Below are 13975 nucleotides of genomic sequence, written 5' to 3'. Positions count from 1 at the left end.
GAGCCCCTGTTTTCCAAATATGGCTTCTGTCAAGTTTGGGGCTGTACTAACAATCATCCCCCTAGCTTCCCTCAAAATCGTGGTGTTATTCATGAAAGTCATTTGAAGAATCTGTCTTCTCGGTGGAAGCCCCTACTACTCCCTTCTGTGCTGTGGTCCAGAGCCCAACTCCCACGATTTGCTCCCAGCCCCAGAACTAGACTAGAGGGAAAACGGAAGTCCTACACTGTAGGTGCGTATGGTGGACTGCTCATCATTGGGACTAAGGACTCAAGAAGCTAAGGGGCTTTGACATCTCAGTTGGAATTTGGAATAAATTTTTCCATGGAAACAATAATGTAGGTAGAAGTAAGGTTCTATTGCAAGGGTATTATTATAGTTGTTGTTTTTACCATAAGGTTTCTATATTCAAATCATTATTATTTTAACTATTATAATGAAAAATTAGGTTTATTCAGTAACATGTTACTGGGAACAAGTGTTCTTTAGTTAAAAACTATTTATTATCTTGAAAGCATATTGGAATTAAGCATCTACATTTGTGGAGACACACTCCCCCAAGAACAGTGCTTTAATGAAACAATTTTAGTCAATCCTCATTATTCATGGGTTCCTTATTTGTGAATTCACACACTCACTAAAATTTATTTGTAACTCCAAAATCAATATTTATGGCACTTTCAGAGTCATTCAAAGACATGTATACAGCTGTGAAAAATCTGAGTGGTCTGACCTACACATTCCCAGCTGAGGTCATAAAGAAGCATTATTCTGCCTTCTTGTTTCAGCTCTCATACTGTTGACAAGTTACCTCTTCCCAGTGTATTTCGTGCCATGTTTTGGCATTCTTGTAGTTTTTGTTGGTGATTTCACTGTTGAAAATGGCTCCCAAGCATAGTGCTGACATAAGTATAAGAAGGCTGTGATGTGACTTATGGAGAAAAGTATGTGTTGTTAGGTATGAATTATAGAGCTACTGGCTGTGAGTTTAATGTTAATGAATCAACGACATGTGTCAAATAAGGTATTTTTTTACAGAAAAACACAGAAAACAAAGTGATGTATTGATCAGCCGATGAAACTGTTGTGACCAAGGGCTCTCACAAAAAACAAGAATTGACTGAAAGCTTTAAAATGATCTAACTTCCTTGTGATGCTACCATCAGGCTACTGCTAAGCAAACTGCATTACCCCCTGGACCCTAGACACAAACATACAGGTGGTTTAGTGCCAATTTTAACATTTCTTTCATGTCCAGTTTTGCTCAATATCTATGGTTATTGCATATTAAAGCATTCTTTATAGAAAGAGCCTACAGATAAAATGTGTTATAATAAAATCTTCACAATCAAACTAGCTATTTTAAATAAAACATTGATGCTAGCCACTAGTTCTTCTGGCACCGTACAGAGATTATGCACAATGAACACTGTATATTATGAAGAGTACTTACTAGAACTAATAATCAGATACCCCAATTCTCTTTTGTACAGAAAGCTAGTTAAAAAATAAAATCTATGAGGCCAGCATCACCTTGATCCCAAAACCAGACAAGGATCCCACCAAAAAAGAGAGCTATAGACCGATATCCTTGATGAACACAGATGCGAAAATACTCAACAAAATACTAGCCAATAGGATTCAACAGTACATTAAAAAGATTATTCACCACGACCAAGTGGGATTTATTCCAGGGCTGCAAGGTTGGTTCAACATCCGCAAATCAGTCAATGTGATACAACACATCAATAAAAGAAAGAACAAGAACCATATGATACTCTCAATAGATGCTGAAAAAGCATTTGACAAAGTACAACATCCCTTCCTGATCAAAACTCTTCAAAGTGTAGGGATAGAGGGCACATACCTCAATATCATCAAAGCCATCTATGAAAAACCCACCGCAAATATCATTCTCAATGGAGAAAAACTGAAAGCTTTTCCGCTAAGGTCAGGAACACGGCAGGGATGTCCATTATCACCACTGCTATTCAACATCGTACTAGAGGTCCTAGCCTCAGCAATCAGACAACAAAAGGAAATTAAAGGCATCCAAATCGGCAAAGAAGAAGTCAAATTATCACTCTTCGCAGATGATATGATACTATATGTGGAAAACCCAAAAGACTCCACTCCAAAACTGCTAGAACTTATACAGGAATTCAGTAAAGTGTCAGGATATAAAATCAATGCACAGAAATCAGTTGCATTTCTCTACACCAACAGCAAGACAGAAGAAAGAGATATTAAGGAGTCAATCCCATTTACAATTGCATCCAAAACCATAAGATACCTAGGAATAAACCTAACCAAAGAGACACAGAATCTATACTCAGAAAACTATAAAGTACTCATGAAAGAAATTGAGGAAGACACAAAGAAATGGAAAAATGTTCCATGCTCCTGGATTGGAAGAATAAATATTGTGAAAATGTCTATGCTACCTAAAGCAATCTACACATTTAATGCAATTCCTATCAAAGTACCATCCATCTTTTTCAAAGAAATGGAACAAATAATGCTAAAATTTATATGGAACCAGAAAAGACCTCGAATAGCCAAAGGGATATTGAAAAAGAAAGCCAACGTTGGTGGCATCACAATTCCGGACTTCAAGCTCTATTACAAAGCTGTCATCATCAAGACAGCATGGTACTGGCACAAAAACAGACACATAGATCAATGGAACAGAATAGAGAGCCCAGAAATAGACCCTCAAATCTATGGTCAACTAATCTTCGACAAAGCAGGAAAGAATGTCCAATGGAAAAAAGACAGCCTTTTCAATAAATGGTGCTGGGAAAATTGGACAGCCACATGCAGAAAAATGAAATTGGACCATTTCCTTACACCACACACAAAAATAGACTCAAAATGGATGAAGGATCTCAATGTACGAAAGGAATCCATCAAAATCCTTGAGGAGAACACGGGCAGCAACCTCTTCGACCTCTGCCGCAGCAACATCTTCCTAGGAACAACGCAAAAGGCAAGGGAAGCAAGGGAAAAAATGAACTACTGGGATTTCATCAAGATCAAAAGCTTTTGCACAGCAAAGGAAACAGTTAACAAAATCAAAAGACAACTGACAGAATGGGAGAAGATATTTGCAAACGACATATCAGATAAAGGATTAGTGTCCAGAATCTATAAAGAACTTAGCAAACTCAACACCCAAAGAACAAATAATCCAATCAAGAAATGGGCAGAAGACATGAACAGACATTTCTGCAAAGAAGGTATCCAGATGGCGAACAGACACATGAAAAAGTGCTCCATATCACTCGGCATCAGGGAAATACAAATCAAAACCACAATGAGATATCACCTCACACCAGTCAGAATGGCTAAAATCAACAAGTCAGGAAATGACAGATGCTGGCGAGGATGCGGAGAAAGGGGAACCCTCCTACACTGTTGGTGGGAATGCAAGCTGGTGCAGCCACTCTGGAAAACAGCATGGAGGTTCCTCAAAATGTTGAAAATAGAACTGCCCTATGACCCAGCAATTGCACTATTGGGTATTTACCCTAAAGATACAAATGTAGTGATCCAAAGGGGCACATGCACCCGAATGTTTATAGCAGCAATGTCCACAATAGCCAAACTATGGAAAGAACCTAGATGTCCATCAACAGATGAATGGATCAAGAAGATGTGGTATATATACACAATGGAATACTATGCAGCCATCAAAAGAAATGAAATCTTGCCATTTGCAACAACATGGATGGAACTAGAGCGTATCATGCTTAGCGAAATAAGTCAAGCAGAGAAAGACAACTATCATATGATCTCCCTGATATGAGGAAGTGGTGATACAACATGGAGGCTTAAGTGGGTAGAAGAAGAATAAATGAAACAAGATGGGATTGGGAGGGAGACAAACCATAAGTGACTCTTAATCTCACGAAACAAACTGAGGGTTGCCGGGGGGAGGGGGTTTGGGAGAAGGGGGTGGGATTATGGACATTGGGGAGGGTATGTGATTTGGTGAGTGCTGTGAAGTGTGTAAACCTGGTGATTCACAGACCTGTACCCCTGGGGATAAAAATATATGTTTATAAAAAAATATATATATATATACAGTGGAAAAACAAAAAAACAAAAAAACAAAAAAAAAAAAAAGAAGTGAAGGGGTAGGAAGCCTAGACAAGAAGCTTAGAGGAAGAACTACTCAATTTAAAGCAAAAAACAAGAACCAGAGGTACCTGGTTTTCTCAGTCAAGAGGGTGTGGGACTCTTGATCTTGGGGCCATGAGTTTGAGCCCCACACGAGGTGTGGAGATTACTAAAAAATATAAATTAATTAAATAAAACCTTAAAAACAAAACAGGGGCTCCTGGCTGGCTCAGTTGGTGGAGCATGCGACTCTTGATCTCAGGATTGAGTCCCACGTTGGGTGTAGAGATTCCTTAAAAACAATAACATCTTAAAAAAAAAAAAAAGACTAAATAAAACAAACAAAACAAAAACTGAAAAAAAAAATAAAATAAAATAAAATCTAGGGGTGCCCAGGTGGCTCAGTCAGTTGGGTGACAGACTCTTGGTTTTGCTCAGGTCATGATCTCGGGAGGTCATGGGATAGAGCCCTGTGCTGGGCTCGGTGCTCAGCGGGAAGTCTGCTTCTTTTTTCCCTTCACCCCTCCCCCTACCTGCATATATGCACTCTCTTTCTCCAATAAATTAATCTTTAAAGAAAAAAAACTAGAGGGAGTTTAGATTACCTCATTCTAAAACTAATTTTATGTGAGAAATGAAGTTATAGAGAACAACTATTATGAAGTAAAAAAGTATTAACTTTTTAATAATCAAATGGTGACTGAGGTAAGGAAAAAAATGGTACCTCTTGCCTGTGGGAGATGGAAAAGTAACCAAACATAAAAACAAATAACAACAACAGGAAAAAAACAACCTGGAGAACATGACAAGATGAAGCACAATGAGAGAGAAGGAGAGGGAGGGTGAAAACACATTAAGAAAGGAAAAAAGTGGGTAAGAAAACAGATTTCGTCTAGACAAATAACAGTTTCTGGAAAACTGCCTCAGATGCCAGTCATGGGTTGCTTGCTCCTCAACTGCAGTATTCAGCTGATGCATGTTTACAACACTCTGGTTCTGTATTTTGGAAACCCAGTTAAATGTTTGGTTGCTTGTAGCAAACCCATTATTTTGCTATAATACAGTCCTGTAAACTCTGTCACAGAAAGTAGGTTGTCATAAAAGGCACACAATGTTCAAAAGTGGACACTAAGGCAGAGGACTTCAGCGATATCAATCAAAGCCTCCCAAAATGAGATATTAAGAACAATAGTCCTGTGACATGCACCAAGGAAATAAGGCTCCCCAGTCTAACAATTCTGGGAAACATTTTTCAAAACACGTTGGCTCTGGGAGACCATGTGCAGCAGATACCTCACAGCAGAGAAACTGGTTAAACTCTGTTAAACTAGGACTCAGTGACATAGCACAGAGGATGAGATAGTGGCAAAGAGCCACAATGCGTACAACTACAGGATACAAATGACCAAATTCTGAAGACATGCTATATATAAAACAAGATTTCAGCTAGCCCTTTAATGTATTTTGCGACACCCACGAGTGGTGATAGAGACACTGTGTGAAGCTCACTTGTGGGAACAGTAGAGTACAAATGAGAACGTTTAATAGCTTTTCTCTTTTTCTTATATCAAGTCTTAATTGCCACAATTAAGCTATGCCTTCTAAAGATGGGTTTTGTATTTTTCTTATTAGTCATAGAATTTTTTGATAGTATGTTTTTAAAAGTTCACAATGCTAAGCAATATTTGCACATTAATTATTAAATCCAGTAAACCCATGCTCTTTCCTTTACTATTCATCATCCTCAGGTCACAGCATTTAAACATATGCAGTGAAACATTTCCCAAATTTAACATGTTCAAGTGACGATTCTGCAATTATGGCAATGAAAGGCATGAATACTTACTCTCTGCTAAGCATGGAGTATTGTATCTCACTTATTCCTCACGATACAATTCAGTGGGTTAGGTATCATTAGCCTTATTTTAAAGAGAAAAGTGACTCTCAGTTTAAATAACTCTCACAAGGTCAGAAACCTAGGAATTTAGGGGCATATATTCTAAATTGGGATGAGTAAAGAAATTAAAGCATGAATAAGGCACACTTCTCTAAAAGGAGTCAATGTACCCAAATAAATGTTTTTAAAATGCTCTAAGTTACACTAAGAAATCTCACCTACCATCACTTGAAAATTTACTTTTATTAATAACCAATGATCAGACAACATGTATAAATTTTCCATTCTAGAAGAAAGAAAAGAGTAAACCAACTAAATCATGTTGAGAAACTACAGTTTTAATTCAGAGAACCTATAATAAATAACTGCACATGTCAGCAAAATGAGTGTCTCATGATCAGGTTCATTTTCAGTACTAACAAACTATTCCTCCAGTTTTTGAAAATTACATCCAGATTTATTTTTACAGAGTCTAAAATAAATATGTCTGCATATTTATGATAATTTTTAACTCTTGACTTAAATACAAACCAAAGCTTCTAAGAGATTTCTGGCATTTTATTTAAGTTTATACCATTAAAAACTACTTTTTGGAAAGAGCCATTTTTTCAAGGTAACACTGAGTAGTGGAAACAGAATGTACCAAGGTTCAAATCCTGAGTCTATTACTTACTGTATGACTTAAGTCAAGACACAGAACTTTTCAAGAGGCATTTGTGAGAAATGAAATATCTTTTAAAAATGTATTTAGTGCAGGGCTTAGCACAATATATGAATTCAACAAAAGTTAATTCTGTGAATGGAAATAAAAATTGTAACCTTCAAAATTAGAAACTTCTTTATCATATGAAAAATCAACACAAAAACAAAATTTCAGGAATACTATTTTAATAAGAGCATCTTAAAATAAAGTCATTTTAGTTTATTACAGCATGTACCTTAAGAGCAGCCAACATTCTAGAAGTTTTTAAATCAAGACTAGAAATGATAATTGGGATTAGCATCCATATTAAGAAATTTCAAATGCATCTGGTATAAATATGACACAAATCAAGCTAAAGTTACTGGTATAAAAATACTGATCCTGCTATTAAGACCTAGCTTTCTATCCTTAAAAATGTAAAACTTTACAATGAATATAGGTAGTAATTTTAGTTTTTTATTTAGCACCAAATTTGGTGCTATAAGAGCCATTGCCCTCAGCTGAGTTTCTTATTCTAAGCCCCCCTCCAGATAGCTTATTGACAATATTTTTCTAAATCATAAGGTTAAACCCGTAACTATGACTTTGAAATGGAAACTTCTCCCATACACAGAGGTGTTAACCAAATGCTCATAAATGAGTATCAAAAATCTTTTGGGAGTACAGTACTTCACCAGACTGATTTCTGAACTAATAATTTAGGTAAAATTTGATCTATTAATTAAAGCTCCCAGTAGGAATACAGCATTTCTATGTAAGTATAATTTTAAGAGGAAGCAAAATCTGTACAACTGCCCATTTTAGAGAACAAAGCGATGTGTTTCCAGTAACCAAGGATAGTGTCAAAAGCAAACTCTGCTTCTAAATAATTCCTTCTACCAGTCTAATATACAACACTATCAATAAGTAATTTCTTGCTCAGAATGGTTACCATTCGTACATTCTAATATCCCATGGACACAAGGCCATGTTTATTAGACTGAATTCTTCTTTGACTTCTTGTTGACAGAACATTACTAAATCAAGTATTCTGCTTGGGAATTTAACTTGGAACATCATACCCTGAAAAGGATCACAGGAGAAGAAGATACAGAGAGGACAGGGAGCCATGAAACAATGGCTTTCCATTGTCTCCATAAAAGTGATGGAAATGAATGAAGGCCAACACACAGAAACATACAATTTGATATAGGTCAAGTCCTCTGATGGCCCCTATGGCCATCATTGTAAGCCAATTCCTTGTGGTCACAGTTTCTCTAGTGGTAGTAGCCCCGAGTCAACTTTAACTTCCACACAAGTACCCATTAGATCCCAGCACATGCCTCTTTTATTCCTTCCTTTCTACCATTCCATCCTTACCATATTCTTCTTCCCAAGGTAAAAGCCAATCAACAGTATGGAGGTTCCTATAAAAGTTGAAAATAGAGCTACCCTATGACCCAGCAATCACACTACTAGGTATTTACCCTAAAGATACAAATGTAGTGATCCAAGGGGTACATGCACCTGAATGTTTATAGCAGCCATGTCCACAATAGTTAAACTATGGAAAGAACCTAGATGTCTATGAACAGATGAATGGATAAAGAAGATGTGGTGTATATATACAATGAAATACTATGCAGCCATCAAAAACCCCTGAAATCTTGCCATTTTCAATGACACGGATGGAACTAGAGGGTATTATGCTAAGTGAAATAAGTCAATCAGAGAAAGACAATTATCATATGATCTCTCTGATATGAGGAGTTTGAGAGGCAGGCAGACAAACCATAACAGACTCTTTATCTCAGGAAACAAATTGAGGGTTGCTGGGGGGTGGGGTGGGAAGGGAAAAGGTGGTGGGTTATGAACACTGGGGAGGGTGTGTTGTGAACTGTATAAGACTGATGATTCACAGACCTGTACCTGTGAAGCAAATAATACATAATATGTTAATAATAAAAAGCCAACCAACAACACACCAAAATATACTTGGCTCTACCTGGCAAAAGTTGTAGCAAGGAAGTTGTGGATTCCTCGTACTGGAGAAACTGGAGGGACAGGCACAAGATGGCATTTTCGCTCTAGGTAAAGGTCAATCATTTCATAGAATTCACCAAAACCAAATGGATAAGATATCTTGCCTTTCAGAGCTAGCAACTCATTGGCTATCAACTTGTATAATCATTTTACTTAACATAGAAGACTGAGGCCTGGTCAAATTGCATCATTTGATCAAGATCACATGGATACAAGTTAGCCAATATTTGGAATAATACCAGATAATTCTGAAAACAGATATTAAATATATTTACAAATATTGAAATAAATTAAGTGTCCAATATAGAAGCTGTTGAAGGACTTGTTCCTATAAAGAATTCTAGCTAAAATAGACCATAAAATGGGGGTTACCACTGATATAAGAGGAGTATGAAAAAACCATGTGTTGCTGTTCTTGCTAATTTTGTTACATGTTTATGGAAGACAGAACAGTGGGGGACCTTACAAACTTAGTTTTATTGGCACAAAATCTCTTAAGAAATATAAAAATAATATACCAGTGGGTTCCATTTCTTGTAGTATTATAAAAAAGGAAAATAAAAAGCCATCTGCTTTGCACTTATATCTTCTGTTAGGGTCCCAGTCTACTTTGTGGCCAGTTAGAGGCAGTTGGAGGCATGTGTATGGTGCCAAGATCTGAGAGAGCTTAACTCCTATTAGAGCTCTAAGGCCTGGCATGAGGGATCCCATTCTCAAAGTCTTTTTTTTTCCCCCATTCTCAAAGTCTTAATGCAAAAAAACCCTGAACTATGGCCTTAAGCAAATTTGTGGCTTTCACTATAGTGCTATTTCAAGGTTCTCATCCATAATCATTAGAAAACTGGCAGGGAGCAATGTTATAATGTACTTTAAAATATTACTGAACACTTGGTTACATTTTAAATGATAGACGTAAGTGCAAACACATGTGATATTTCTCCTTGAGCAGATGCACTTTAGTATTTTCATTGTAAACCAACCCTTCAAACAAAAACACACTTTGTTATTTGTGAAACAATAAGAATAAATAGCTAATATAGACTGAGCTCTTACTTTGCAATAGATGAAATGTTAACTATTATATTTAATCCATTCAATACCCATCTATATCTCTATGTGACATGAATTATTTTGATACAAATGAGGAAATGGGGGTATAGAGAAATTAGTAACTCGCCCAGAATCACTCAGCCAGCAAGTGGTAGATCTAACTCTGATAATGCTCATAATTACTGAAAAGTTACTTATATTTATGAAATAGAGTTATTAGTAAAGTTTGCCAGGACTCTGTAATCACCATTCCTGGCTCAGGACAGAAAGTAATCAAGTAGATGTGACCATAGGACACAGAAATTCTAGTACTACTAAGCTGAATGATATATTCAGTCTAATTATTGCCACAGAGCTGAGAAGCAAGGAGCTGGTGTTCAATAATCACATCAAACTTAGGAAGGAAAACATGACTCCAGATTCCTGCTGGAAATGCTCCTCCTGCCTCTCCCTTGTGTAGGTGGAGCAGGAATAGAGCTAGGGTCTAAATCCAAGTGTTATCAGACCCCCAAAGCACAAGTTCTTTATTAAAACAAAGGATCTGCAGGGCATAATCGTTTTCTTCTTCACATCTGAATAGATGTGGGCATTTCATGAGTGAGTGTTATCCTTCTGAGTGACAGCAAATTATGTTGTGACCTTATGATCATCATTCAGGTATAATGAACCTATTTTCTGAATTTAGTATTTATGACCTCCTGTGATGAAACCCACTGTTTTACTTAATATGGGATAAAAATAAATTTATTTTTTATTCATGAAATCAAGATCACTACAGACTTATTCATATTTTTATAAATACTGAGCCCATCAAGTATGACAAAGAAACTCATTTTTATATTTGTAATGAAATAAGTGTAAACTTTTCAACAATTTTAACTTATGGTTATAATGGTAACTTTAAATAGCCAAACTTTCTATGTCAAAACACATTTTTTTGAAGGTATAGGAAATTAGTATTTCTAAGCTAAATTAGTATATAAACACTTGAAAGCCAAAATAAAAGAATTTGGGGAATAAATGTTACTGAAATTAATATATGCAGTTTAAAAAAAGAAAATTTGAGTGCCTGACTCCTGGGTCAAAGTAGTTGCCAGACTATTAAACTTGTACTAACTTCAATGTGAAGATTTAAATAACACAGTATATAAAGTGGAACGGTTCAAATATTTCCCCAAATTTCATTACTATACTTACTCAGCTGGTAAAGTACTAAATGCTTTCAGGGCATGGGAACCAGAAATTATATTTGGCAAAACTAAACATGTATGATCCCTAAGTATCTTTGTTAAAGTAGAATTACTTCAATTCAAAGAAGATTTAAAAAGTATGAACAACTGTGAAAAGGCATTTTCCTATAATCCTTGAGTTAAGAAGAACTTTGCTAATTCTATTTATTTCCTTAAGAAAAATCTAATTTAATTAAATAATTAAATTCTTAGATAATCTGCAAAAATAGGAACATCTTTTGGTGATATTTTCAAGTGACAGATATTTTCCACTGCAGAAAAATTTTATTTTTTTTTTTTAAAGATTTTATTTATTTATTTGACAGAGAGATCACAAGTAGGCAGAGAGGCAGGCAGAGAGAGAGGGAAGCCGACTCCCTGCTGGGCAGAGAGCCCAGGGGCTCGATCCCAGGACCCTGAGATCATGACCTGAGCCGAAGGCAGAGGCTTTAACCCACTGAGCCACCCAGGCGCCCCACTGCAGCAAAACTTTAATAGAGAGGTTAATTATTCAGTGTAATGTAACATATAATGCTATTGTTCCAAATTGCCACAGTTTATTCCTCATAATATCTTCAGATGCCATTCTCTTTAAAGGATACAATGTGCTGCTCTGCATTTAGGTGGGGGGCGAGTTTTGGACTTCAAATAATCTAGGAAGTGTTGTACTGTTTTGCGGTCATTCAGCATTATTGGAGAAGATAGCTGCTAAGTTTGAGATGTGTGCTGTGACATTTCGGGGCAAAAGGCATGGTACTTATTGTAAATATTAACAGTGATGCTGACTGAAGTGGTATTCTACTTACAATATTCTATTTAGAGTACTGGGCTTAGGCCGAGTCCCTGCCCTTTACTGAAACCAGCAGAGCCAGGGGAAGATGGCTGTGACCTGTCAGTCAGGAGACCGACTGAGTGAGGAAAGCTCTAACCTAGAGCACATGAATGTGTATAACCTAGAGAGATGAAAATATAAATGGCACAACTGTAAGGCATAGCAACTCAAGCAACTAACTTAAAAATCCTAATATACTTGCCAAATTAAATTGTTTGCTTCAGGGGAAAAAAGAAACCCTTAGTTTTTGTTATGTTTAAATACATTTACTTACATTTCATTAGTATGTCTGACTTCCACAATGTGTTTACATCTCATCAAGCTTTACATTTTCAGAGTAAAAAGCAAAGCTCAACTACTGCTAATCTAGCAGTTATCTTGGCAAAGCTGCCTATAGAACTATCTGCTTGTAGAACTATCATTGAATGAAATGGGTAAAAAAAAATAGGCCAAGGATTATTCCAGTGGTCCCCCAAACCTACCCCTGCCTCAACGAGTTGAAAAGTGGGAGCAAAGCAGCAGCAAGACAATAAATGTGTCACTGTTTAGATAGAACGGGGCTTTCTAGGGAACGGGAATCAAACAGTGTACACACTTTGCAGTTAAGAAAACTGGATTTTTCGAGAAACATTTAATTGAAATTGAACATTTCTGAAATTTTAAGTCTGATAAATTTTCACAAAGCAAATACATCTGTCTAATCACTTTTTAAGACCAGAAAGAACCCCTCTCTTCATCCTGACCCCTTCCTAAAAGGAAGCCATTACTCTGCCCTCCATCATCAGACTAGTTTCACCTGCTCTGCATTTGGTATGAACGGACGACATCACATGAAGTGGTGGCTGCTTTCTTCACATACTGTATGTTTGCTGAGCTTCGCCCATGCTGCTGTGCATAGCTCATTCTTGCTCACTGCAGTAGAGATTTCCATTGCATAAAGAAACCACAATTTGGGTCACCTGGGTGGCCACCAGTGTGGTTAAGCCTCTGCCTTCAGCTTAGGTCATGGTCTCAGGGTCCTGGGATCGAGTCTCGAATCCGGCTCCCTGCTCAGCAGGGAGCCTGCTTTCCCCCCTCTCTGCCTACTTGTGATCTCTCTCTCTGTCAAATAAATAAACAAAATATTTTTTAAAAAAACACCAAAACATAATTTATTTATTTGTCTAGGGTTGACAGACATGGGGGCTCTTCTCAGTTTTGTACACTCGTAGCTTGCAGCGGAACTACTGCACTCTGTGACTACCTGCCAGTGATTCTTCTGCCTTCCTATCTTACCTCTTCCCTTGCATATCCATTTTGTACATTATAGCTGAGAAATCTATCTTTCTTTCTTTCTTTTTAAGATTTTTATTTATTTATTTGACAGAGAAATAGAGCACAAGCAGGGAGAACAGCAGGGGGAGAGGGAGAAGCAGGCTCCCCACGGAACAAGGAGCCTGATCTGGGGCTCAATCCTGGAACCCTGGGATCATGACCAGAGCCTAATGAAGGCAGATGCTTAAGCCACTGAGCCACCCAGGCACCCCAGAAATCTTTTTAAATACACATTTGATTTCCCACTCCTGCTCAGAATCTTCCAAAGGCTCTCTACTGCCTTCAAATAAAAAAACATCTGACAAATCTATAATATTTAAGGTCCTCAAGAGTCACTGATACTCCTTCTTGATCCTCCTGCAACTCTCCCAGCTGCCCTCCCATTATGCTAGGACGTTGTGGTTCACTGAATATCTCATTCTCTCAAGCATCTTTGCACTGTATATGCTATTCTTCCTCCTTAGACAATACTTCTCTGACTTTAGACTCCCTCTAAGCATCTTTCCCCAATCTCTCGGCTCCTCTTCTGATCTGAAGGAGGCCATGCTCTGTGCCTCCAAAAGCATTCTGTTTTTGTTTCATCACAAGACCTCTCACAGAGCTTATCTGCTTACTCTTCTGATTCCTGTTCTACCTCTTGAACCCTTCAGCACCGTGGCTGATACCTGGTGGGTGCACCATATATGTTTGCTGAATAACACAGGTGCTAACTGAACAGGACAGAAACTGACAGTTTACATTTACCGGTGGAAAAAGAGCACAGTACTAATGAGAAAATGTCAGTGTGAATCCAAAGGTGACAAAAT

The 13975-nt window shown here is 37.3% G+C and overlaps 1 protein-coding gene across 5 annotated transcripts in view; it reads right to left on the bottom strand.

The window, feature by feature from the left end:
- RASSF8 (Ras association domain family member 8) overlaps window positions 1-13975 on the bottom strand; it is a 142412-nt gene that overhangs the window by 28732 nt on the left and 99705 nt on the right. The window contains exon 1 of one of the 5 annotated variants that reach the window (XM_059185818.1): window positions 226-312. The exons of the other annotated variants lie outside the window; for them this stretch is intronic. The gene's annotated coding sequence lies outside the window, so the exon portion shown is untranslated. Of the gene's footprint in view, window positions 1-225; window positions 313-13975 lie in introns of those variants that run through there. 5 annotated transcript variants of the gene reach the window in all.

Source organism: Mustela lutreola, chromosome 8 (assembly GCF_030435805.1).
Source record: "Mustela lutreola isolate mMusLut2 chromosome 8, mMusLut2.pri, whole genome shotgun sequence".
NCBI classification, from domain to species: domain Eukaryota; kingdom Metazoa; phylum Chordata; class Mammalia; order Carnivora; family Mustelidae; genus Mustela; species Mustela lutreola.
Note: the sequence above shows the minus strand (reverse complement) of the source record. Positions and strands in the feature narration are given on the sequence as shown.